At 34.1% G+C, this 12,756-nt stretch overlaps 1 long non-coding RNA gene across 2 annotated transcripts; it reads right to left on the minus strand.

The window, feature by feature from the left end:
* Positions 1–7,598: 7,598 nt before the first annotated feature.
* LOC149549677 (uncharacterized) lies at positions 7,599–10,713 on the minus strand. Of its 2 annotated transcripts, none has more exons than XR_016354481.1 (3): positions 10,515–10,713; positions 8,113–8,255; positions 7,599–7,816 (listed from the first exon to the last, which is right to left on the minus strand). It is a non-coding gene; the product is annotated as an uncharacterized LOC149549677 (long non-coding RNA). The 2 variants fall into 2 exon arrangements; XR_016354480.1 differs by having other exon boundaries at positions 10,519–10,674.
* Positions 10,714–12,756: the final 2,043 nt, after the last annotated feature.

A 12,756-nucleotide genomic window follows, 5' to 3' on the forward strand; every position in this document is an offset into this window, starting at 1 on the left:
TTATGCAGCTATCTCTTATGATAAGATTTGTTAAACAAATTGCATTCTTCCAATTAGAAACCCTCATAGAAAGATTGCCAAGATCATATGCTCCATGATTTGCGAATCGAGCTTTTTACCAAATGGAGGATTAAATCCTTTTCCAGTATTTCCTTCACTCCCACTGACTTGCGCTCGTCGCTTTATGAAAAGTAGGATTTTTGAGGAATGAAGGATTCTCCTTTTTGAAATAATCCTCTGCTTTCCAAATTTTACGCTTCCACACTTTAGGGAGCAGGCTTTTGATGGAATGAAGGATTTTATCCTTCTTAAACAATTTTTTCGATATGTACTCTAAATCTGTGCCTCTACATGCGTGAGCAAGGTTTTTTGGGAATGAAGGATTTTGTCCTTTGTGAGATATTTCCACCAACGCCAAATCCCTCTCTAAGATTGTGGAAGGTGCAATTTTAATGCAGTTAGGGATTCGACCATTCCTTGACTCCTGTTGACTTGTGCTCTATGGCATTCGGGAATAACTAGCATATTACTTAAAATAAAGGGGGTCCCAGGCTAGGGCGATGGTGACTAGTGGTCACAACATGTCTCTCCACTGAACATCTTCTGGTCTAATTCATCACTTATCAACTTTAGCTAGCCACCACCATAATCATATTTCTATTCATGTTTGACAGAAAACTGAAGAACAAGGATCTTATCCTTGTTGCTGAATTTAGGGAATTTGGCTGAGGTTAAAGAAGAATAGAAAACCAGTTCATTCCAGTTCTTTTTTAGTTCATTCCATGGAGAATAAGAAGAATAGAAAATAATCGATTTTCATGTTCACAAGAGAACTTTAATAACCAAGTCCTAAATCTTTTTAAACATATTAAGCTTTTAGCCAAATCATTTAAGTATTCAAAGGTTATTAAAAAAAAAAATAGCAAGATATAACTACACACCCTTGTCCTCTATATTCCCATACCATTTCCCTGCTATGTGAACCCCCTCTCCACCAGTGCCTTTATCCTTTTTCCAATCAGACTACACCCAATGGCTCTCCTAGCCATCTATTTGAAACAAATTAAAAGAGTTAACTATATAATCAATAATCAGTCAATGAAATTTACTTGAAATTAAATAAAAGTACACAACTATGAAAGAACTACTCAAACTTCCAGTGCCATTAGAAACATATAGCTTATACAATCATCAAATTTAATTACAAAATATGATAGAATAGTAAAGACACCAACTAAAAAATTGTGTTGGGTTTCAAACAAAATATGTTCATTTAAGTGTATAGATTCTCAACCTATAAGCATCTAGGTCTTTCAAACTGGTTGATGGAATGTCTAGAACTTTGACCATGCCTATGATTAGGCTCATATAAAAAGAAAGGCTTTGCCTTTAACTAGCCATCAACTAGAGTATAGCATTTAATTCAGTTTATGGATAAAATGCAATATGAAAAGGATAACATAGTATTACACACAATAATTAAGACATGAACTATATATAAGCCTCATTAATCCAAGTCTTAATAGAAAGGCTTACATACACATAAATTTGCTACATTAGTCCTACATTATACCCGTTAATAAAGTTCCTATCAGTCTTGCCAAACTTACACATTTATGAAGTTATGTTATGGAGAAACCTATATAGTCATAGCCCAAAAATCTATGTATTAGTAGCATACAAATCCATATGATTGCTACCACCCTTGACATCTAGAAAATTTGAAAACACAATGCCAGCCAAATCAAAAGAAATACCCTATAAAAACTGAAATAGTTGGTGCACATGAGCATGGTGATTTATCGAGAAGAGGGTATACATATAATTATGTCAAGGCAAGCCTATGAAGGTATCGAGGCTGACAAGCACTCCCAACCTAGCCACCCTTTTCCATTCCCAAATCATTAAAAAGAGAATGACTTTATATTTACACAATGCCATACATTGCCATGATAAAACTAGGATGAATTGACTTTGTTGTCATGCAAGCATTTGTTGCCATGAATAATGGTGAACAATGTTAGCTGAAGAGTGAAAAGCTTAAAAAATCAACAAAACTATACGAAATTTGTTTGCTTTTAGTGGAGGGGGTGTTATGTGCCAACTTGGTCTTTTATTTATAGTTTTATTGTAAGTTTTAGATATTCTACTATCCTTGATTCCATTAATAGCTTGCCTACTTCCATTAATAATTTCTGAATTAAGGGTCTCAAACATATTCCCATACTATAAGTATATAATTATATGGAGAAAACTTTTTTCTTAGGAAGTGGAAAACAATAACTTGTACTTAAGTCCAAGCCATCATCTTCACCATAGGAAGAAAAGGAAATGGAATCCATCCCAAAGACAACAAATAGTATATTTAGTATCATATTATCAACAACTTAGTTAAAAATGTCTAGGATGATGCTTAAAGATAAATGTCTATAAGGCCAGCCATTAGAGCAGAAAAAATCAACTATACCATTAGAAAGTCATCAAAAGCTCCCAACAATTTAACACAACCAATGGGGTATTAAAGTCTCCCTTTACCATCCACTTACCCACATAATTTTCCTAATTAGAAAACTCAAAATATTGAGATTACGTAGCAGGTCTTGTATTAGAAGCATAAGAAATCATCATCCTTAAAGAACATCTATTCATGAGGTTGACATTGCACACCGAGGAAATTTCATTTGAGTGCAAAGGGCTGATGCTCTTACAAGATGAGGCCAAGATCACACCCCAGGCAAATTGGGTAGAATGATAGCCGCCCTCAGACATTGGCTAAGCTTAAAGAAGTAATTATTCAAGCACCTGATGCCTTGGTTGTAAAATAATAAAATGCAGCAATGAAGATGTTTCTTATGCTCCAATCAATAAATAAATATCTCCCAATATCAACAAATATGAAGCACTTGGTTGTATAATGTTAGGAATTAAAATAAGGATCCATGTAGGCAATTGTGATCTAGCCTTGAACCATGAATCATCCGACAAAAATGTTACTCATTTAGAGCTTGAAAAATAAAATTGCAAACTCCACAAAAATATAACAACTGATGTTTAGGAAGAAGTTTTTGAGCTACTGCAACAGGAGAGCTTGAACTATGTCAGAAGATTAAAAAAGTGCTTTTTCATAAAATGTTAATGAATAAAAACCAGGTCACATGAAAGTGACTCACAATCTAAATTTATTTGTGAGTAGTCCTGCAACATGTTATTTTAAAAATAAAAAATAAAAATAAAGAACTTTTCTCCCTTAAAAGAACAACTAATGTTTAGAACAAAAGTTTTCAAGAACTACTGAAATTGAACCCTAAAACTTTGAAGCACTCGCTTAGTAGGAAAAAGTTGTGTCAATGTTAGAACAAATTTAATTTGGGAAAAATAAAACTAACAGTAGCTAATATGCTTGTGATGTGTAGTGCTGCTGATGTAAAATCCACAGGGTTTCTTGACCATTGAAAGATACTAAGTTTAATCAGAAAATACTACAAAGAAAATCTAGAAAACCCTTAATGCAACCTATAATAGAAGACACCCTTCAGCAAGACAGGTCCAAAAAGTCTAGGAAAAAAGATATATTAACCTTCATAATGCATACATAGTTCCAATCGCTCCTTTCTATACCCAACATGTAATCAAGTCCAGCACTACCCCTTCCCACTAGACAAAGATTTGTATGCAAGTCTCTTATGTGCAATCATGAATCTACTGGGTAGTCTCAATTTAAAAACAAACAAAATATCTAAAAGACTCTAGACAAACAAACAACCATCAACATGCACATATGTAATAATCCATTTGAAATTAGAAAATACAAGCAACTACAAATGAGAAATTAAACACACTTTGAAGTGATCCACCCCATCTACTATTCTGTGTGACTTATTTCCATAATAGGAACAGTTTATATCTAATAGAACATCTGCTATGGAAGCTATGTGCCATGTGTGATTTAAGAAATCTAAGACGGAAAGAGACTCTAAAGCCTCTAAATGGGAATGGCTTAGTCCATGGCAATGGAAACTCAAGTAACCAAATACCTTCAAATTACCAACTCTTATGCAAACACAAAGAGCGATAATGTAGATCTCTTGAAAGCATCTATTCATTCCATCTCCTCTCTTTCTTACTTTCAAAAGGAAAGAATGATAAAATTATAAATTTCTTGAGAGCTGGAGAGTATCAGGCTAGAAAAGTTATGATTCCCTCCCTCCATGGGCTAGACTACCACCTTTGTATCTCTCATTCCCTTCATTAAAGACTAGACTATCATAAAAACCCTCAATAGACCAGGATTAAGTGATCATTTTGCATAAACATCTCATACTGGCAGAAGAGAATAAACAGTGTAGTTGTTAACTTGCCATGTATCACTAGGCTTAATATTGAAAAAATGACATTGTTCAGAATGGAAAATGCCATTTCAATCCTAATATGAATACAAAAATATTAAGCTGAATAATAAGTAACATAACCTTAACATATTGAGAATTTAATAAACAATAAGAAAATAATGTAGGCAAAACACAGAATGGAAACTTTTCATTGGCTATTCCATAACAACAATCGATTATAGGAATCAAATTTACAAGAGGGAGTTGTCATCAGAAATTGCAACTGGCAAAGAATTAGCAGACTCTAATTTTCTCCCTTAATATTTTGAAGGACTTACAATAAACGACTATAATCAGAAGATGTTTTTTAAAATTGTAACCATTTATCACTGCAACTCTAAAGATGACCATGTAGTGGTTCTCCTTTCATACCATCTTACAAGAGTCAAAAAATGTGCAGGCATATAAAACATGGCACCTGCACTTGATATAGCCCAGCATGGAGAAGAAATTTTCTAGTTTGCACTATGATTATATTTTTATAAACATAACAAAAAAGAACCATAATTGTAACATATCCAAATTAGAGAGTAACTTCTCGCGAACAAGAACATTGATCCAAAGTCATATATGCAAAGAAAAGTTCATGTCTAACTACCATAGGGTGCAGCAAAATTGAGAACTCTTAAGCTTTTAAGGAAATTATCAGATCCTACATATGGTTATCATTACATGTTTGTGGCACCCAAAAATGGAAAGCAAAGATGTTCTCAAATTTAACTCATACCACTTTAGAACAGGTTAGTGCAGGTTAGTGTAGAACCAAGGGCTGAAGAATGCAAAGTGAAGCAATCCTTTCAAGAGAAGCCTTGTTGTCATCAAATCATGACCCACCTACCTGGGTCCTCTATCTCAATTCCTAACCTCAATTGCCTCCTTTGTTTTTGATTCTCCCAGGAATGAAGGAGACATGTTTAGAGAAGGGTTTGGCCAAACATTCAATTCTCAACTCGAAGAGCATCGGATCAACTTATCTTTAAAACAAGCACTCGACCATGTGCTAGGGTTTCATTTTGGAGGGCTTGACTATTAATTATTGTTAGTTGGACAACTGTTATTTCTGACCCAGAAATAGTAGTAGTATTTATGGGTAGCTTGGATAGTTATTCGTCCTTATCTATGTTTAGCAGCATTAGTTATAGGTAGTTGGATAGTTGTTTGTCCACTTGCCGAGAATTAGTAAATGGTTATTGCAAGGATAATTAGTTACTAATTTTAATGATTCCTTTTTGGACACCTTGCAACCAATTCTATTATTGGTTGTCGAGTTGTCTTAATCTCAATCATTGGTTTGATTTAATCTTGATCGTTGGTTTTTCCAATAGGGTAGTATAAAAAGGGGTAATTGGGTCATTTGGATATACAAGTTTTGGAGAAGCATTTTGCAGTGATAACAAATTGTCTTGCATTGTTAGCAAGGGTGCAGTGTTAGCATGGGGATAGTAGTGGGGAATATTAGCGGGAGAAATTAGTAGGTTGTCGGAGTTCTGCCAGTGAGAGGCAAGGAATTTTGTATCTCTTGATTTGCTGAAGTTTAATATAATTCCTCATCTGTAGAACTAGTTTTCCCTTAGGGGTTTTTCCAAGGACAATTTGTCCGAAAATATTGTGTTCATTGTGTTGCTCATTTCTTTCCGTATTATATAAGTGAAGTTGCAGTTGTGTTATTTTTTAATATTAGTTGGAAATTTGTTTTCAGCAGTTTAATAATTGTTTACGATAGGAGATTAATAATTAGTGACTGCAATAGTTGATTTTTCACATTGCCCTACTATTCTAATGGGAAGGCTATATATTTTTTCTAGTAGTAATATCAAATCAAGGATTTGGATGCAAGAATCCTATGGCAATGCCAACCCCAACTGATAATGACAAATCCATATCCATATAGCTATTATTTCAAACCATTTCACTAGTAAGTGGCCATGAGTTGTTTCACCACCACTTTCTAATGAGGTGTTTGGACATAGGTGTGAAATAATGCAATAGAGAATTTAGTATTCTATTGTGGAAGGAAAACTCTGCATAAAGTGTCCATTATGTTGGGGGATGACTATCTTATGGCAAAAGGCAAATACCACTCAAATGTGGAAATTACATCATTGTTTATGGGGCAGTGCTTGGAATTAGATACAACAACACACATGAGAAGGGTAGTGTTGGGGTGTGTTTGGGAGGAGTGCAGAGGAGGCATGGAACCAACAAATAATGGTCAAAGAAAATCTGCATTAAAAGTTCTGAATATCCTCCATCAAATATCAATGAACCAAGAAATAACTGAATTTAAAAAGCACCTAATAAAATAGGCTTACCAAAAGAGAAGGATTAGATAGAGTTAGCAATTCAAGTTCACATTGAAACAAGGTTGTTAATGTACATGATCTACAAACCAGAGCCAAAGAATTACTCAGAAGCCACAACACACTATGCAAACTGCTGGTCAACTCTGTCTGCTGACTTGCACTAGTCTCATGAAAACCTTCCGAATAGGTTACCTGGTTGGCTATGGTGGTGCTAAGCCAAGTCTAAACAATATTAGATTTTCGTAATCTTTTTATTATACAATTTTTATTTTTGGATTCGATCGTGTGTGTCTTTATCATCAATATTTAGGACCACCCTCTGTGATCTATCATCGGGATGAGATAGATCAATATTTCAAATCATACTCTGGATCCATTTTGAAATATATTCTATGATCCATCATCTATCTCATTTTGATGATGAATCACAGAGTGTGATCTGAAATGTTGATGAAAAAACTTACAATCTAATCTGAAAATTAAAAATTGCATTAAAGTTATGCATGAATTTGATTGTATTTTATGTATGAATTTGAGCTTGATAGGTTTAGATTAGATAATTGTATTCACCATTGTTCCCTTGAATTGAGTTGTGATATATCCTCTGGCACCCGAATTGGCTATGAGTTTGGAAAGGCTGAAGTCTGCTACCTTGGCATTGAGATTTTCATCAAGCAGGATGTTGTTGGAATTCACATCTCGGTGAATTATTGCTGAATTTGCATGATCGTGGAGGTAGGTTAACCCTCTAGCTGCCGCCAAAGCAATTCAGATTCTTTTTCTCCAATCAAGATTTATCCCAGTTCTGCCTGTTAACAGAGGAGTGTGTTCAAGAATCAAAATGTAGAAAAATCTTGATCGGTTTGAACTTTGGAGGTAGAGCAGAAGGAAAAAAGAAGTACCTGAGAGATTGTCTCTGAGGGACCCAGTCGGCATGAATTCATAGACAAGCATGTGTTCGCTCTCTTCAAAACAAAATCCAATTAGTCCCACCAAATACTTGTGATGAGCTCGCGATAGTAGTTCTATTTTGGTCCTGAATTCGGCTCCGCGCTGCATAGATTCCTCTTTTGCTCTGTTCACAACCACCATTTGGCCACTCACTGCTAGCAGCCCCCTGTACACCTGCACTTCAATGCAAACTCCATTTTGAAATCTATGAAAAAACATGATATGAAAGTCAAGTTAGGAGTTCCAAATATTTAATGTAACTAAAGAAAGGGAGATCAGTAATACGCCAAGCCCAGAAAAAACATGGGCTAGTCTTAGATCCAGTAGTTCAGTTGATTGAATTCTAGTAACAAATTTAAGATCCTAAATTTAAATTCTAACTGATCCATAAAAAAATCAACAAAATTATGGTGATACAATGAGACCATACTGTATCAATATAAGCTCGAATGAAAGAAAGTGCAATATACCTTGCCATAACCTCCAGATCCAATTTCATTCTGAGAGGAGAAATTATTTGTAGCCTGTTTCAGTTCCTCGAATGTGAACCACCTTGCGCCTTTCAAAGTAGGAGCATGTATGCCATATTCGTCGCTTGCAAGTCCTCATGATCCTGAAGAAATATAATTACTCCCAAAAAGAAATCAATCAATTCACCTAGGGACACCATGAGGGAAGAAAAATGCAGATGCAATGAAATTAACTTCTTGAAGAAATTTTCTTACCGAATGGTCTGCTATTTTTAGTTGCCTTTTTGGCTTTCTTTTTCAACATAAATATATAAACCACTATTGCTAAAATGGCAAGGATTGACACGACCGCACTGATTATTATACCAATAATTGCAACTATACTTAGGCGTATAGATCTATTGGAAAGATCTGGAAATAGAAAATATACAATTTTAGGTTTTAAAAATCCGTCAAATAAGCAAATGATGCGGTTTGAATTTAGCAATAATAAAAATGAAGAACGATCAATCTCTTACAAAGAAACAAGTAGTCCGATATCGGACAGAAAAAGTAGGGTCCAAATTCACTTGGCGACTTATAAGTATGCGAGCTTAAACTGTAACCAAGGTTTACAATTTCCGATCGCTCAAAATATTTAACCCCAACTAGTGGAAAAATTCGGAGGGGAATTGCGAGATAATCAATTGCATCAATGGTATGTTTCACATGGCCCAGGCCTCATTAAATTTCTTGTCACACATACATCCATTCGCTGTAAAATCTAAATATAACAGTATCAGCATAGCTTCCAGTTATCTGATTAACTGACATTAGAGCAACGGATAAAATATTTTTCTTGAGCAGCATCATGGAATTTGTGTTGATACATAGTGCAGGTTTTTGATACTTTTCTTCCAATTGGTGATGTAAGGTCAAAAGGAGATAAAAGAATGTATTTGTCCAATCTCAATAGAAGGGACAAATTTAGCATATTCAGTCACTCTTACATTTGTACACTCAAATCTCATTGACCCTGAATTCTAGAGAAGTTAAAAATCTCTAGAGTAAAAGGAGAAGATAATTCTTACACCAATGAGTGCACATAGAACAAAAGAGAGCTGCACCATGAACATGCAACAGAGGAGATGAAGAAATACTGATAGAAAAGAACAAACTGAAGATGGGAGACCATCTGTGCGTATTTTTGACTCAGTCACCAGTGACATCTCTTAAGATATTTTCTTACTGAATGCAAACTCAAACTTAAACCTGCCTGATTTGTTGGATTTTCTATGCAAAGGGGATGCTTTGTTAGCCAAATGGTGTTAGCAGGGTAGTTGTTCAACCTAAAAAATGAAGACACAATTAACTCAATTGAATGTTTGCAAGGTCTGAAACACAGGCCAACTGTTAATGGGAAAATCCCAATTAACAATGCCAAATGTCACGGGGCAAGAGCGAAAGCTACATTATATCTTAATTAGTGTAAATACTAAGTTGGCCTAGCAATAGAGAACTTGTATTCTTAAAAGAGAGGTCACAAGTTCAAGTGTTGTAGGGAATAAGGTATGTCCACCTCCGTTGTAGCATAGTTAAGTGCCTCCTAGAAAGAATAGAGGATAGCCTCTTGTTACTATGAGTCATCTATAGACCCAAAAATAGATTGCTTAGTGTCACAGGCTACAAAGGATTCATTTCCAATGTGTTTTAAATTACTGAAATCTTTATGCTACCTTAAGTAAAATAAGATGCAGTTCTCATAAATCCAACAAAAAACTAGAGTTCAATTCATTTCTAAGCAAGGAAATTTTGCTCAGAAGTATTTTCTCATTATCATGACTAATAAAAAGTTATAGAATTCAATGCCAAGAATCTTGGATTGTCCTTTAAAGTTTTGAAGAAGATGCTCCTTTATCTAGTCTGTTTTCTTTCAGGTAACAACACAATTCATCATCAATCATGGGAATGTGACCCAAAATATTGAAACAAAATCTATTATAAATTACTTTTCCAAAACTTCTCTATTTATTGAAATGAATCCTAAAAACCTTGTATTCTTTGAAAAATAGAATTAATATTCTTAGGCATACTAAGTGGGCAGTACAGTATAGCTCGAAAACTCCTTTAGTTTTATTTCGTGAGGCTCTACTATCTCCTCCTCTCTGCTTATGCTAGGTTAGTCTAGCTTTCTATACCAAATTGGCTTTGCTGTGCTTTTCAATTTAATGCACATGGAAATCCCATGCCTGCAACAGACCCTTCCTTTTATAGCATTTGAAAAACATAATTCAGGATTCAATTAATTTATAAGAGACCAAATGCGATAAAACAAACTTTTAGGATTTAAAATTGTAGTAAATTGAAAGCTCCGAGAGGGTGATAAAGTAATATTTGTAGAAAACTTAGTGTATAAATTTTACCTACGTTTGAAGTTTGTAGTGACACCAACATATGTCTTGTGCATATCTGCAGATATGGTGAGATAAACACGCCAGCCCTTCGACTTGTTCTCTTCTTCTTCATTATCGTCAATAACAATAGCAGATTCGGTTTTCCTGACCCCTACGGAAAACTTAAGTTGTTCATCAAGGATTTCTCCAAATTCCTAGCTTTCTCATAAACTGAAATCTAGAAAAAAAACCAAAACACACCCTGTTGGGTTTAAACAATTACATTCAGTACCCTCATTTCAAACACTAGGCCTGGTCTTTTGGATCGTGAAAAATCCAAATGGTGGTTGTGAAGAGGCTGAAAGATGGGATCGATTTGCATTTCTAGCTGTTAGCCGCCTTTACCTCAAAAAGTTCCCACACCAAATTTTGTCATGTTTTTTTTGGTTATTAACCCAAGTTGGTCGACATTTTGACCAACTTGGGCATAAAACCCTACTTTGGTCAAAATTTCGGCCAACTTGGTGATACAAATTTAAAAAACATGAAACCATAGGCCATTATGACCTTTATCGAAAATTTTAGTAGAAAAACAAGGGGAAATGTACTAGTGACCCTTCAAGAATTCATCAACTTTAGTCTTCTTGCTTTGTATGCTAATTGAAGACTTTTCTATTTGACCACCATATGAAGCAACACCCTAGACATTGTGTCTTCCTTAGGTTCATGCACATGAAAACAGTTTCTTCTAGCCTTGTATTCCCTTATAGAGAAAATTATGATCTTTTACCACTCAATCACAATTGTCCATCTTAGGATTAGGTCAAATTTATCAAATCCTCCCTCTCTCCATTTTGTTCCCTCTAGAAACTTCTCTTACAATCCTCCTTATATTTGCCTCAAATTGATTTATCTTGAATTTTGTGCCTCTAGAAAATCATACTTATCTTCCACACGCTTCACATAATTCAAGAAATCAACTTTGCCAGCTTAGATATGTCAAATCCTTGATTTATCATGTTTTGTTATTACTCTAGATCCACATTGTTCACTCAACAATAATAGTCTTCTGATAGGTATGTCCAGGATCATGGTGTGCCAAAAAGTGGCAATCTGAAAATTTTGTAGTTCTGAAATATCTCAAACCATTTCAAAATCTATTCCAACTTTTTTCCCACCCACCCTGATACTAAATGAAAACAATTAATATCTTTATAAGGTCTACTATATCTTTTGATATGAAACCTATTTGGTCAACTTAACAAACATCCTAAAAATGTGCTTTTGGCCTATTTTTATGCGATTTTTACTTCAAACATGTAGTTGACAACTTTTTTTTCACCAAAGTTTGATGAAATGAAAAGGGTTTCTTAAGAATGTTCTTATATTTCCATGAATGTAAGGTTTATCAAATTATGGATTTAGTAAGTAATTATTACTTATTTTCTAATGAAGTTACATATAAAGTGCTAACTGACACACTACTTAAAAAATGACTATAACTTTCAAATGATACAACATTTATAAATCCAAAAGATGCATCACATTCTATGTTTCTTCTACTATAAGGAAAAAAATGAACCATTGAATTTTGTAGAGTTTTGAATTAGTTAAGATGGTTAGACATGAGAGTTTTTTTATTTCAAAAATACTAAAGTCAAAAATTAATTAATTATTATTTATTTAGAATCTAAATACCAAAAAATATGTGTCACATCTAGGCATGAGTCTACTACTTATATCTAGAATATTATTAAAAAATATTATCATTTGATTTTGATTAAGGTGGTTAGACATACATCTACTTCTTATTTTTGTTCTAATTTTTTTGTAATATTGCATTAAAATTTAAAATTTTGACCGATCAATTTTTATTTTGTTGAGATAACTCCTAGCAGTTTAGAAGCTAGATTCAATTTTCTAGATATTCTTTTCTCTCAAATTTTTGATATTAAGTTAATAGCAAGTAGAAAATTACATGTCAAGTTGACATAACCCTAATTTTATAATTTTTTATTGCCACTTAAGAGCATAGTTTGGTTGACCATGATCTTACACAAACCTTGATGCTTGACCAACACTAGGTTGCTTGGCATCAACTATTTCTTCCTCACTCAGCCACCATTGTTATTTCCCTTTAATGCTTGACACTTACTAAGTTTTATTGAGGCTCAACACCTACTAAATTCTACTTGGCCTAAACTAAATTTGTTCTTCTTACATTGTTTGCTTGACTAGGCTTGGTAGACACATTTTTAAAAAAACACTTCTT

The sequence above is a fragment of the Cupressus sempervirens genome, chromosome 7 (assembly GCF_028749045.1).
Source record: "Cupressus sempervirens isolate cs-2001-9-10 chromosome 7, ASM2874904v1, whole genome shotgun sequence".
Classification (NCBI taxonomy): Eukaryota; Viridiplantae; Streptophyta; class Pinopsida; order Cupressales; family Cupressaceae; genus Cupressus; species Cupressus sempervirens.